This window comes from Triplophysa rosa, linkage group LG5 (genome assembly GCF_024868665.1).
Source record: "Triplophysa rosa linkage group LG5, Trosa_1v2, whole genome shotgun sequence".
NCBI classification, from domain to species: Eukaryota; Metazoa; Chordata; class Actinopteri; order Cypriniformes; family Nemacheilidae; genus Triplophysa; species Triplophysa rosa.
Window position 1 is genome coordinate 28681968 of NC_079894.1, and position 13750 is coordinate 28695717.

Genomic DNA, 13750 nt, shown 5'->3' on the forward strand with positions numbered 1-13750 from the left:
TCGGCACTCCCGGTCCTCCATACAATTCAAACACCCCACACACAAAACACTCCACACACACAATATGCACACGCACTAACACACACACAGACACTCACACAGACGCGCAGAAACACGTACACACACACACACACATGCACACACAGTGGTTATCACTGAGAAGAACACATTTAGGATAAACAGAGAGAAACACCGGTCAAATATTAAACAGAGTAGACTATAAATTCCTATTTGCAATATTAATTTTAAGTAAACTTTAGGGTCAGGCAAACAGTGCAAAACAGTATGCAAACGGTGGCGAGGAACCCAAAACTCCAATGGAGAAAAAAACCTCGGAAGAACCCAGGCCCAACCAGAGGATTCCAGTTCCCCTCTGGCAAAAGCTGCAGCCTCTGCACAAGCTCGACACTGCTTGCACAACAAGGCTAAATAAAAATAAATAAAATTAGCAATAGGGTAAATTATAGATTTAAGATTATCATTAATAATCTAATAGCAGTTGAAATTTTGTAGTTAAGACGTGTCAAGTAGCCGCGTCCTTTTTTATCCAGCTTTATCATCTCAGCTCTTGTCAGGTCGCCGCTTCCCATTCTCCACTCTACCATCAGGTCTGGGCATGAACTGAATCCTGCTCGCTGTGGTAACCTTGGAACAATGAGACAAGACAGGCTGAGAGTAGAGTACTGTTCTGTACTCTTTGATGCAACAAGTACATCAGTTGTTGTTGGAAGTGTTCCTGGTTCCTAACAATCTAACTAATGCAGCCTAAACCCTCAGAGGATTTTTATTATTGAAGTGTAGCATATGCAAGATTAAAAAGATGCGTCTTTAGTCTAGATTTAAACTGACAGAGTGTGTGTCACGGATTGCGTGGAGGCAGAACCCAAGTGCAGGCAGCGAGGATTAAGGGGTTAACAGAGATTTTATTAAAACACTAAACAGAAACAAAACACCCACGAGGGGGTAACGAAGACAAAAACAATAACAAAAGGCTTCTCAAAAGGATAAAGAAAAACTTCCCACTATGGGGCAAAACAGAAACTAAAGCAAAACTAACAAACTCACGTTCAGGGACAAAAGCAAGGATGAGGCGAGGCAAGACAAGGAGCATTAACACGAGGTAACAAAGCACATGAACGCACATACAAACAATCCACGAGCACAGAACAAAGAAACATGAGGGCATTAAATAGGGAAGACAAACGAAGGATAACGACACAGGGCAGGTGAGGGTAATCAGACACGGCCGGGAAACAATACAGGAAACGAGAGGGGCGGGGCCAATGACGAGACACTGGAGAGAACGCATATTATTGTCAAAAGGACAATAATATGTTTCTCTCCACACATAACCAAAAACTTTGTCATGGCTCTGCCACAGGACCAAGAAAAACATGACTAATAGAGGCAGAGCCATGACAGTGTGTCTGCCTCCCAGACAGTGTGTCTGCCTCCCAGACAGTGCAGGGAAGACTGTTACAAAGTTTAGGCGCTAGATAGGAAAAGGATCTACCACCTGCACTTGATTTTGAAATTCTAGGTATTACCAACTGACAGGACGCCTGAGAGCGTAATGCACGTGAAGGACTGTAATTAGGAAAATTAGACCTTTCCTGTCCGAGCATGGTATTTATGTCCTGTCCAGACTGGACTACTGCAATGTGCTACTGGCTGGACTTCCAGCTTGCACAACCAAACCTCTACAGATGATCCAGAAAGCAGCAGCAAGAGTGGTCTTCAATGAACCGAAGAGAGCACACATCACTCCTCTCTTCATTAAGTTACATTTGCTCCCTATAGTCGCTCACATTAAATTCAAAGCTCTGCTCTTGGCCTACAAGACCACCACTGGTTCGGCACGCCCATGTCTTCACTCACTAATACAGACTTATGTACCCGCCAGCAGTGATAGGAATAACGGCGTTACAAATAAACGGCGTTACTAACAGCGTTTGTTCTTTCAGTAATGAGTAATTAAACGAATGACTGTTTCCACCGTAACAACGCCATTACCGTTACTGACAATAACCAAAATGTCCTTAAACAAAATAATAGATCAAAAACAATGTTCAATAGCAACTGCAAATTGATAATATTTTAACAGATCAAATACACAAATGCATTACATTTATCAAATGCTTTTAACCGACGTTACACAAATAGAAGCATTCAGTTAACATTTATTTGTATCCATACAAATAGTTATCCATGTTTTTTTACAGCATTTCCAGTAAAACCATAGTAAATACAAAATCAACCAGTTTTACAACAATAATAATAACTTTGATAGTTGTAGTAAAACCACAGTAAATTCAAAAATAACCATGGCTTTATTACAACATCCATATTATTGTCACAGAGACACCAGGCTCTCTCACCACTCCCACACGCCGCTCACGCTTCCGTCTCTAGTAATCCTCCTCGCTTTTTTCACACACCATTGGTGTAAATTTCCTGGAGGGAGGGAAGCTCACATCTGACGGTGTGCCTGGCAGTTCGTACCACTCTCTGCAGGGCTTTCCATTTGAGAGCGGTGCTGTTACCGTACCAGGCAGTGATGCAGCCAGTTAGGATACTCTCTATTGTGCCGGTGTAGAATCGAGTGAGGATGTGGAGATTCAGGCCAAACTTCCTCAGCCGTCTCAGGAAGATGAGATGTTGGTGAGCCTTCTTCAATACGGCTTCGGTGTGAGTGGTCCATGTGAGCTCCTCTGTGATATTGACATCCACTCCGTTGATGATGATAGGACTGTGTTCCTCCTAAAATCCACCACCAGCTCCTTGGTCTTACTGACGTTGAGAGAGAGGTTGTGTTCTTCACACCTCTTCTCTGCAGGCTGTTTCATCAGCGTCAGTGATCAGACCTACCACCGTCGGCAAACTTTATGATGGCGTTGGAGCTGCGTGTTGCCACACAGACGTGTCTGTACAGGGTGTACAGGAGTGGGCTGAGAACACATCCTTTTGGCGCTCCAGTGTTTAGGGTCAGTGATGAGGAGGTATTGTTGCCAATTCTGACTACCTGGCATCTGCTAGACAGGAAGTCCAGGATCCAGCTGCTCAGCAAGCTGTTTAAACCCAGCACCTGGAGTTTCACATCTAACTTGAAGGGCACAATGGTGTTGAATGCAGAGCAGTAGTCTATAAATAGCATTCTCACATACTTACATTTAGATGCCGTCTGGGCCCGTGGCTTTGCGGATATTTACCCGTCAAAAGGATCGGGTTACATCCGCTACAGAGACGGTGAGTGACGTAGCATCTGTCGCCTCGATCACGGGGGTTCTCACTACACTGGCGGTGTTATTTTCCTCGAAACAAGCATAAAAGGTGTTTAGCTCGTCCGGGATTGAGGCAGCAGTGTTCAGGGCAGAGTTTTTATTCCCTTTGAAGCCTGTGATGATGTTCAGTCCTTCCCACATACTTCTCGAATCAGTGGTGTTAAACTAGATCTTGTTCCTGTAATGACGTTTTGCTGCTTTGATAGTTTTGCGGAGGGCATAGCTGGCTTGCTTCTACTCATCCGCGTTTCCTGAATTAAAAGCAGAGGTCCGTGCATTAAGTGCCGCGCGAACATCGCTGTTTAACCATCTCTCGACGTTGTGTCGAACCGACAGATGGGGTTCGCCCTTGAGAACCTATGAGGAACATAGGTGCATGAGGAACTCAGTAAGACCTGGAACGACTGCTTTTCGGCGCATGCACATCAAACTAGTTCTGTCGCCCTTTCTTCCCTCGATGGTGGGGCAGCTAGAGGATAAGTCGATGTCCCCCAGGCGGAGTGTGCTGTCGCGGTGCACTTGTGCCTGCAGATGGGGGCTACCTGGGTGGCTCGACCTAGACTCCCGTCCAAAGCATGTAGGTTTTCGGCATCTCTGGTGTCGAGAGCTTACACTGCTGCGGGCCAAGCTGCCTCCTCTCTCCACGCTATGGCCATCCTGCAGGTCCATCAGGCCAAGGCGTTGAGAGAGTTCCACGTGGGTAAGACCGACCCAGCGCTTATGCAGGAACTCCGCACTGCCACCGACCTCGCTCTACGGGTGACCAAGGTGACCGCTCGGGCCCTGGGTCGGGCGATGTCCACACTTGTGGTCCAGGAAAGACACATCTGGCTGAACCTTGCACAGATGAGTGACGCCGAGAAAGTCTGTTTTCTCGACGCACCCATCTCGCAAGGGAGGGCTGTTCGGTGATACTGTCGAGCAGCAGTTCTCGACAGTAAAGAAGCAGACAGAGGCTATCATGCATATCCTCCCCCGCTGCCCTTCGGCTGTCAAGATCCTGTGCATCGTCTGCTTCCCAGCAGCCCTGGTCCTCTTCGTCGCCCGCGTCAGACCACCACCCCGTCAGCAGCCGCAGCAGAAGCGGCCCTCATGGGAAGACCCCAGAGAGATCGAGAATACCATCGGGCCCGACCCCAGCCATTCCATCGACGGATCAAGGATGGTTCCTGCCCTGTCCCAACAGCCCACTTCTTACAAAAAGAGTTTCCTCTCTCTCTGGGTGTTTATCAGCCTCTCTCACCCTTACACGACGGTGTTCGGCAACTCGATGTTGCGTCATGGTGAGACCCGATGTCGAGGATAATCAGCAGCCCTCAGCACTCTCAGTCGACGGTGCATTGTGTTACATCATCGCCAGGCAGGTAAGTCAGCAGAGCCAATATCCTCCCCAGGGGCTTCCCCACAGGGATCCGCAATGCCAGGCATCGAACCACCCCCCGGGAGATCGATGAAGCAGATCGTACCTCTAACCCCCCATCTCGGCCCCTGGGAGCCTGACAAGAGCTTCCCAAACCGTCACGGTAGCTACGGGATACGATCCATCTCGGCTTCGCGATCCAACTTGCCAGACGCCCGCCCAAGTTTCGGGGGCATCCTCTCAACCTCAGTCAGAGGCAAGGATGCTCCCATGCTTCGGGCCGAGGTCGCCACCCCTCTGGCGAAGGAAGCGATCGTGCTCGTCCCTCTAGCCGAGATGTTCAACGGGTTTTACAGCCCGTACTTCATCGTCCCCAAAATGATGAACCTTTTCAAGCAGTCAGGGGTCCCCCTGAAACAATTTCAGAGGCTCCTGGGACACATGGCATCCTCGGCGGGGGTGATACCCCTCAGGTTGATGCACATGAGACCGCTCCAACACTGGCTACAAAGTCGAGTTCCCTGGAGAGCGTGGCACACAGGCAGCAGACGTATGGTCATCACGCCTCTCTGACGACGCACCCTAACCCCATGGTTTTCAATGACCTTTCTATGGACAGGGGTCCCTCTCGGGCAGGTTTTGAGGTGCGTCGTGGTGATGACAGACACCTCCCTGCAGGGTTGGGGTGCCGTGTGCAAAGGGCACGCAGTGTCAGGGCGAGACCATGAGATGTAACCTCAGTTCCCTGATGGAGGTTCCTGTCCTTCATGCCACAATGCGTGCCACCCGCTGCAGCAGTCGAGAGAGGTCTCAGGCTCCTCAGCCCGAAGGTGAATGAATGCAGCATGCCGTCTCCCTTTTATACCCGGATATCCGGGGGCGGAGTCCGGCATGCAAATTTCATTCGCCAATTTCATTGGCCTTTTCTAAACTAGTCAGAAGTTGATAGGTTCTCAAGACGAACCCCATCTGTCGGTTCGACACAACGTGTCGTTCCCTCCATCAGGGAACTGAGGTTACATCCATATCCAAGGCGTTTCTAGTTCGAAAAAATTCTTATTGTTTTGGTCGGCACAACATCCTCTATGCACTTCCTGATGAAACACATGACACTGTCAGCGTAAGCCTCAATGTCATCATCGGAGGCGGACCAGAACATCTCCCAGTCTGCGTGATCAAAACAGTCTTGAAGCATAGAATCTGATTGGTCCGACCAGCACTGGATCATCTTAAGGGCGGGTGCTTCCTGCTTCGCAAAGTTTGTTATCCAGAGACTGAACGTTTGCCAGTAAAATACTCAGAGTGTTTCCATGTCTTCAGAGTGTTTCTGTGTCTTCAGAGTGTTTCCGTGTCTTCCAAGTCTCCCAAGTGTCTTCAGAGTGTTTCTGTGTCTTCCAAGTCTCCCAAGTGTCTTCAGAGTGTTTCCGTGTCTTCCAAGTCTCCCAAGTGTCTTCAGAGTGTTTTCATGTCTTCCAAGTCTCCCAAGTGTCTTCAAGTCTTCTACTGTACGTGTCTGCATGTCTTGCAAGTTCTCCACGTTTCCCACTCACCTGCACACTGCCGGATTCACCTGTAACAACCATCTGCTTCTATCATCTGTTCTATGTCAAAGACATTCTATGTCTTTACTCACCTGTGCTAACATTGTGTGCAAATAAAACCCTGTCTGAACTCTCATCATCTCGTATGCTAGTGGTTCTGTTACAATTATAAACGTTTTTTCCCATGGTTTTAAAAACCTATAGCTTACCACAGCACTCCAGCATTCCTATAATATTACTAAAGTAGAACTTTTTTATCAAAACTAGTTTGAAAAAAAGGAAAAAAACATGATTTGATGGCAACATGATGGTTTTACCACAGGAAATCCAAGGTTAAAGTGATACTTCACCCAAAAATTTCTATCTCAACACCCATTGACTCCCATATTAGGAAAAATTACTTTATCATTTGTTTTGTTCTATTGAAAACAAAAGAAGACATTTTGAAGAATGTAGGACAGCAAATAATTACATTTACATATTTGGCAGACACTTTTATACAAAGTGACTGACATTGCATTTTACTATACATTTGTTACTAAGTATGTGAAATCCCTGGGTTTGAACCCATGACCTAGGCATTGCTAACGCCATGCTCTAACCACTGAGCTACAGTAAAGCTCTAAAGTTCTGGGGCACTTTTGACTACCATTGTTTTTTTCCTACTATTGGAGTCAATTGTTGTTGAGATCTGTTTGGTTGTAAGTGTAACCGGTCCTACTTGCCCCGCTCTGTGCGGGCCTCGAGCCGGCGTCGGTCCGGATGGGAGACGGGCGCTCTAACGAGGAGGCTAAAGACCTCAGTCCCTAGCGTCTGTCGCTAGAGCATCTCTGTTGGTCGGGGAGTGAGGTTTACACACAGCACAGCTCTTCACTAGCTGGCCTCCGTTACATAAGCATTATTCCAAATATCTTTCTCTGTGTTCATCAGAACAAAGACATTTATACACATTTGGAACAACTCGAAGGTGAGTAAATGATGACAGAATTTTCATTTTTGGGTGAAGTATCCCTTTAAGGGTTTAGCCATTTTTAAAATGCAAATCATTTCAAAGCAGATTTACAGAAAATGCATGTCTCAATGTTACGATAAAAATATATACTTTAATCAGCCAGAGGGAGCTATGACTCACTCAGCAACATCTTCTAGCAACAAATAATGTTCATATCGCAATAGCTCTAAAAAAAGAAAGTCATGTGTTTAAATCATGTTCAGTTAAAAATAACAAATACTATTATAGGGTAAGTTTGCATATTTTCAACCCACTTTATATTGGTAAAATGTCTGTAATATATGTAAATTAACAGTTTAGAGTTTTGTGGACAAATAAATTGGAATATCTCAATCCGAGTAACTCTAAAATAAGAGTAAACATTGTCTGTTCACATATATTGCCATTTTTGTAGCAATACAAAGTGGGTTGAAAATCTGCAAATTTACGCAGTGATTGCAAGATATAATATTTAGCAGTTTTGTGTGTCTATATTTGCCATCATCTGAAGTCTTTGTGAGTGTTGGTGTCATCGGAAGTCTTCACAAGTGATACTGGATCCAAATTGTAGCTGCTGTAATCTCTAGTTACTTTAGAATGTGCATCCTCAGAAAGAGAAACAGGAAATCAAAAGGAGAAGGATTAGCATAGCTGCTATTTATATTATTTCAAGCAACGATGATCATGTGCATTTTTTACTATTTCATTACTGGAGAACAAGGTTACAAGATGTGTTATGTGAATGCTTGACTAAAAAGATGTGTTTTAATCTAGATTTAAACTGGGAGAGTTTAGGAGTAAATGCTTTTAGTGTGATATCCTGGATACTACCAATAGTCCAGAGTTTTGTGATCTTACTTATCTTATTTATGACAAGTCATTCTAATACGCTGATTTGCAGCTCAAGAAACATCCATGTGACACTGAAGAATCGACTAATGATGCTGAAAATTCAGCATTCCATCACAGAAATAAATTACACTTTACTATATTTTCACATAGAAAACAGCTCATTTAAATTGTGATCATATTTCTGTTATACTGTATTTTTGTCAAACTAAACTAAAATCATAATCTAAAACTGAGGAAATAATGTGACTGGTGTTAATGAGGGCTTAGACCCAATGGCCTAATGCATGACAGAGAACCAATTCCATGTGGCAGGAACCAATTCCTCAGATTCATAGTGACCTGATCCGTACCCCTCACTGTCCCTATGAAAGGCGACAAACATCGGTAAAATTGAAGATTAATCAGTGTTTCTGCTATGTACATTAGCCTAAGTAGACAGGCCCTGGCGGACAGGCGGACAGGCTGCTCCTCGCTCCTTAATTATTTTGCCGTCACTGCTTCAGAATCGGGTCACCTCGTTTTTTTTTTTAAAAAACAATGTAAGTATCCTATGCCTGTTGACTTTCCCAAGATGTGGCAGATTAGTTTTGTTATTTATTTGTATAGCTAGCCCTTTTCACTTAGCAAACACAGCAAAAAGTGTAGAGCACGACTATGCAATTAGGTGAGTCGACAGAGACAAATAGTGAATTAACACAAAAAGAATGGTAGGATAGATCAAACAGTTTATCGTCAAGTAATAATAATTTATCTGTACTTAAATGAATTAGTACAAGACTAAATTTGGGGGGCTTCGGGGAGCTCTGTGACCCTGGCCCAACCCAGCATGGTTCGACCCCGGCCCCACGGCAAAACCATGATCCCAATAACGCAGTGTGCCAGCACGCCAAGTCACCATCTCCGGACGATCGGGGACCTGGCCGATGGAAATTGGGATTGTCGATGACCTCCCGGTACTGGTTCTCCTGGGACGGGACTGGCCGGGGTTTGACCAGCTTTTGTCCTCAACGGTACAGCCAGCCGGGAGTGGGAGCCGCCAGCGGAGACACCGACCACCAGCACCTCGGAAGGCTCGACCTGTCCTGATGGCCACTGAGAGCAAGCGGGAGGGTGAGTGCAGTTCCCCATTTCCTAACCTGTTCTCAGATCTTTTTCACCAGATAACCAAGGGGGGAGGGAGCAGCGGGAAGACGAACGGCTGTGGGGGGAGTTAAAGCAGCTGTTGGTAGTTCCAAAGACCAAGACCGCCACCATCCTGGAGCTGGCACATACTCACCCAAAGGCCGGACACCTGGCGGCCGCCAACACCGCTAGACGCATCCGCGATCGCTTCCACTGGCCGGGCCTCGAGACCCAACCATCCTCCCCCAGTCCTCTCATCCCTCTTCCCATCATCGAGGTGCCCTTTGAGCGCATCGGGATGGACCTGATAGGCCCGCTGCCAAAGTCTGCCTGAGGCCACAAACACATCCTCATTGTTGTGGACTACGCCACCCGGTACCCAGAGGCCATGCCCCTGTGAAAGGCCACGGCGTAGGCCATAGCTAAGGAGTTGTTCCTGCTCTTCAGCCGGGTGGGCATTGCTACGGAGGTGCTGACTGACCAGGGTACGCCGTTCATGTCCCGGCTGATGGCGGACCTCTGCCACCTCCTTAAGGTGAAACAACTCCGAACATCCGTCTATCACCCCCAAACCAATGGCCTGGTGGAAAGATTCAACCAGACCCTGAAGCGGATGCTACGGCGGGTGGTGGCAGAGGATGGGCGTAACTGGCACCTGATGTTACCCTACGTACTCTTTGGCGTCCGAGAGGTACCCCAGGCCTACACCGGTTTCACCCCCTTTGAGCTGCTCTTCGGCCGAGAGCCCCACGGCCTGCTGGATGTGGCCCGGGAGGCCTGGTAACAGCAGCCGGCTCCCCATCGCAGTATCATCGAACACGTGCAGCAGATGAGGGACCACATCGCATCGACAAGGTGATGCCTCTCGTGGGAGAACACCTCGCCGAAGTCCAGCGCGCCCAGAGAAGGTTGTATGACCGGCCCACTCAACCCAGGGAGATCCAGCCAGGAGACCGAGTACTGGTCCTTACCCCCACAGCCACGTCCAAGTTCCTAGCCTCGTGGAAAGGGCCATATACAGTCTTGGAAAAAGTGGGGCCTGTCAAATACCGCCTCCGTCAACCGGGATGACGGCGGGAGGAACAGCTATACCATATCAACTTGATGAAGAAGTGGATTTCCCCTCCGACGCAGATGGCAGCCTTTGCAGTGACGGAGCCTCCTGTGGTCCAAATGGGGGAGCAGTTAACCCCCGTGCAAAAAGTGGAACTCAACACCCTGGTCAGTCTGTTCGACGACGTCTTCTGCGAGAGGCCCAGGCAGACTAGGATTATCCAACACGAAGTCCGGATGCCCCCTGGTGTCATAGTCCGGCAGCGGCCCTACCGGGTCCTGCCAATTTCGGGTGCTGCCCTTCGGATTACATGGAGCCCCAGCGACGTTCCACGAATGATGGACATCCTCCTGCGGCCCCATCAAGAATATGCGGCCGCCTACATAGACGACCTCGTCATCCACTCGGGGAGCTGGGAGGACCACCTCGATAGACTGCGGAGAGTGCTGTTGGAGTTGAGGAAGGCCGGGCTGACAGCCAACCAGAAAAAATGCCATCTTGGGCTCGCGGAAGTGCAGTACACGGGGTTCCGGGTTGGACGTGACCTGATACAGCCCCAAGCCAAGAAGGTGGAAGCCGTCTGGAATGCCCCGCAACCAAGTTCCAAATTCCAGGTATGCGCTTTTCTGGGGCTAGCAGGTTATTATAGGTGTTTCATTCCGAATTTCTCTTCCCTAGCCAGCCCCTTGACCAACCTGACCAAGAAGGGGCAGCCCGAGAAAATTGTCTGGAGCCCCGAAGCAGAAAGGCGTTCAAAACCCTCAAGCATGCGCTGTCTTCGTCCCCCGTGCTGCATGCACCCGACTTTGGCTGCCCCTTTACCCTAGAGACCGACGCTTCCGACACCGGCTTGGGTGCAGTACTGTCCCAGACAAAGGAAGAAGAGGAGCAGCCAGTCGTCTACATCAGTCGGAAGCTCACACCTGCCGAAACCAGGTATGCGACCGTTGTGAAAGAGGCCCTTGACATAAAGTGGGCAGTCCTGGAACTCAGATACTACCTGCTCGGATGAAGCTTCACATTAGTGACGGACCACGCACCCTTGCAGTGGATGGCCAAAGCCAAGGACACCAACGCAAGGGTAACCCGATGGTTCCTGGCCCTCCAGGACTTCCACTTCAGGATCGTACATCGGGCAGGGGCCTCCCACAGTAACGCGGAGGGTCTGTCGAGGATATGGTCAGGCTGGACATCTCGGTCAGGTACACCCCCCCTCCCCAACAATCTCCCCTGTCTTCCCACAGATCCTCCCACAGTACCAGGTTGACGCTTTGGGGGGGGGGAAGTGGAGCGAGTCACCCGTTGCACAATCAGCATCGCCATGAAAGCTAAGGAGGTTAACACAGCGCACCTGCCGGCCGTCAGCACCTGATCCTCATCGCCAGCCAGCATAAAAGCCGAGAGAACAGAGCTGTTGGGGGGCTTCATCTCGAAATGACCAGAGACCTAGCGTATGTCTCTTTGCTTACAGAAACAGACGGCTGACGACCAGCAGACACCCACGCACGCCTATTCACCCTGGAGCAACATTCACCGAAGCACCAGACTGCTATTTCCCCATTTTGTGAACTTCACTTTGATCACTTGCCTGTGAATAAACCACCCTCCGGGGCTTGTTACTGCCTTTCTGTGTCTGTTTTGTTGCTCTGCCCGCCACACTCAATTACTGTATAAGTTGACTGAGGTAAATTGACTGATTTACATTTAAATGTTTAAATAAAACATATTTTGCAGTTCGCCATTTTTTTTGTTCAAACTGGGCGGTTTCAGGGAATTTTACGTTACTTCCGATAAGGGAACATAGATGCTCCCTGATTTTTGCATTGCATTGTGAGAATTATTAGGGAATGAGCATTTTAGTGCACTGGAAGGATTTTGCGAATGAGACAGCCCTTAAAATGGCTGACTCCCTGATCAGTGCCCTGACTACTAAACAAGGGAGCTGATTGAAACACACAGACTGTGGTTTACTTACCTTTTTCTATTCCAACATGACAATATCTCTTAACACAAAGCAAGGTTTTAAAAAATGATTAATTCAGTCTAGTGTGGAAGAACTTAATTGGTCTGCATAACAAAACAAAATTCTTTAATATGGTAGTGCATTAAAATTTTTATTTTTGATGAACATGTTTATTAGAATGGGCACAACAATACTTTTGTCCATATAGCGTAATAGTCTGACTTAAATCTTATAGGGGCAGTTAGCCAGACAGGGTTTAAACCTAGTCCCAGACTAATTTAAATGTTAGAGGTGTCTTGATCTAAAACAACTAGCACTGACACAGATCTTAAAATATATCAGTGTGATTGTTTTGTCTAAAGATACACACAGTAATGTTTTTTTGTGAAGTATTTTTTTAAAAACAATTTGACCATCATAATTTAACTAAGGCCTAGTCCTGGTTTAAGATAATCCCTGTCTGGGAAACCATCCCATAGACATTTACTTATTCACATGTTTTGTTAACTGATTGTCTACTTTGTTTCAATGATCTGTGTCCGTTGTTATTGTTGTATTTGATCCCTGTCTGTCCTTCTTGATAAATAGTATTAATAATAAGTTCAAGAGATATTAATTTCTTAGACTTTTACATGGTATTACAAGTGTGAAATTATTCAAACCACAGTATCCACTTTAAATTATTCAAACATGGACTAAACTAACTATTGTCAGATATTTCAGTCTTATTAAAGGAGCTATTCTACCATGAATATTGGCAGTGCCAACACAGTGGCCAATTATAAAAGGGGGGGCAGTCGTGGCCTAATGGTTAGAGAGTCGGACTCGTGACCAGAAGGTTGCCGGTTCGATCCTCAGGGCCGGTGGGTAACGACTGAGGTGCCCTTGAGCAAGGCACCTTACCCCTGCTTGCTCCCCGGGCGCTGCAGAGACAGCTGCCCACTGCTCCAGGTGTACGTGTGGTCACCACTTGCTGTGTGTGTGTGTGTGTTCACTACTCTCTGGATGGGTTAAATGCAGAGGTCACATTTCGGGTATGGGTCACCATACTTGACAAATACTTTAATTAATTAATTAATTAATTAAAAGCCTATGATGTATGTCAGAACTGTTCAGCACTTGATGTTTGCTTATTTCCCGGGCATTCATTATTTGGTAACAATATTAAAATGTGTAAACACATGCCGTACAGTATGTATGTCATCATTTGTTGAGAATGAAAGAGCGGGGAGGGGGTTGGTTGTAATTAGAAGGGATTTATCAGAGATTAACCCGAATTTAAATCTGACAAAGATGCTCAGCTCACATACACATAAACAATGGGTTTTACAATACTAGTAACATACTAGTAACTACATTCTGTTTCAAAATTATTATGCACAACCAAATATAGTATATGTATAGCATGATGCCACATTGACACGATGACACAATAACTGTAAAATACAGCATTTTCTTCTAACATGTCACCGCTTTGTGCAGCCTCTGGTTGTAAAAACCACCAAGATATAAATTAGTGAAGAAATGGGAAAACTTTTCAGAGGTGAGAATGTGTTGTTTGTATTAACTCAGAAGTACAGTTTTTT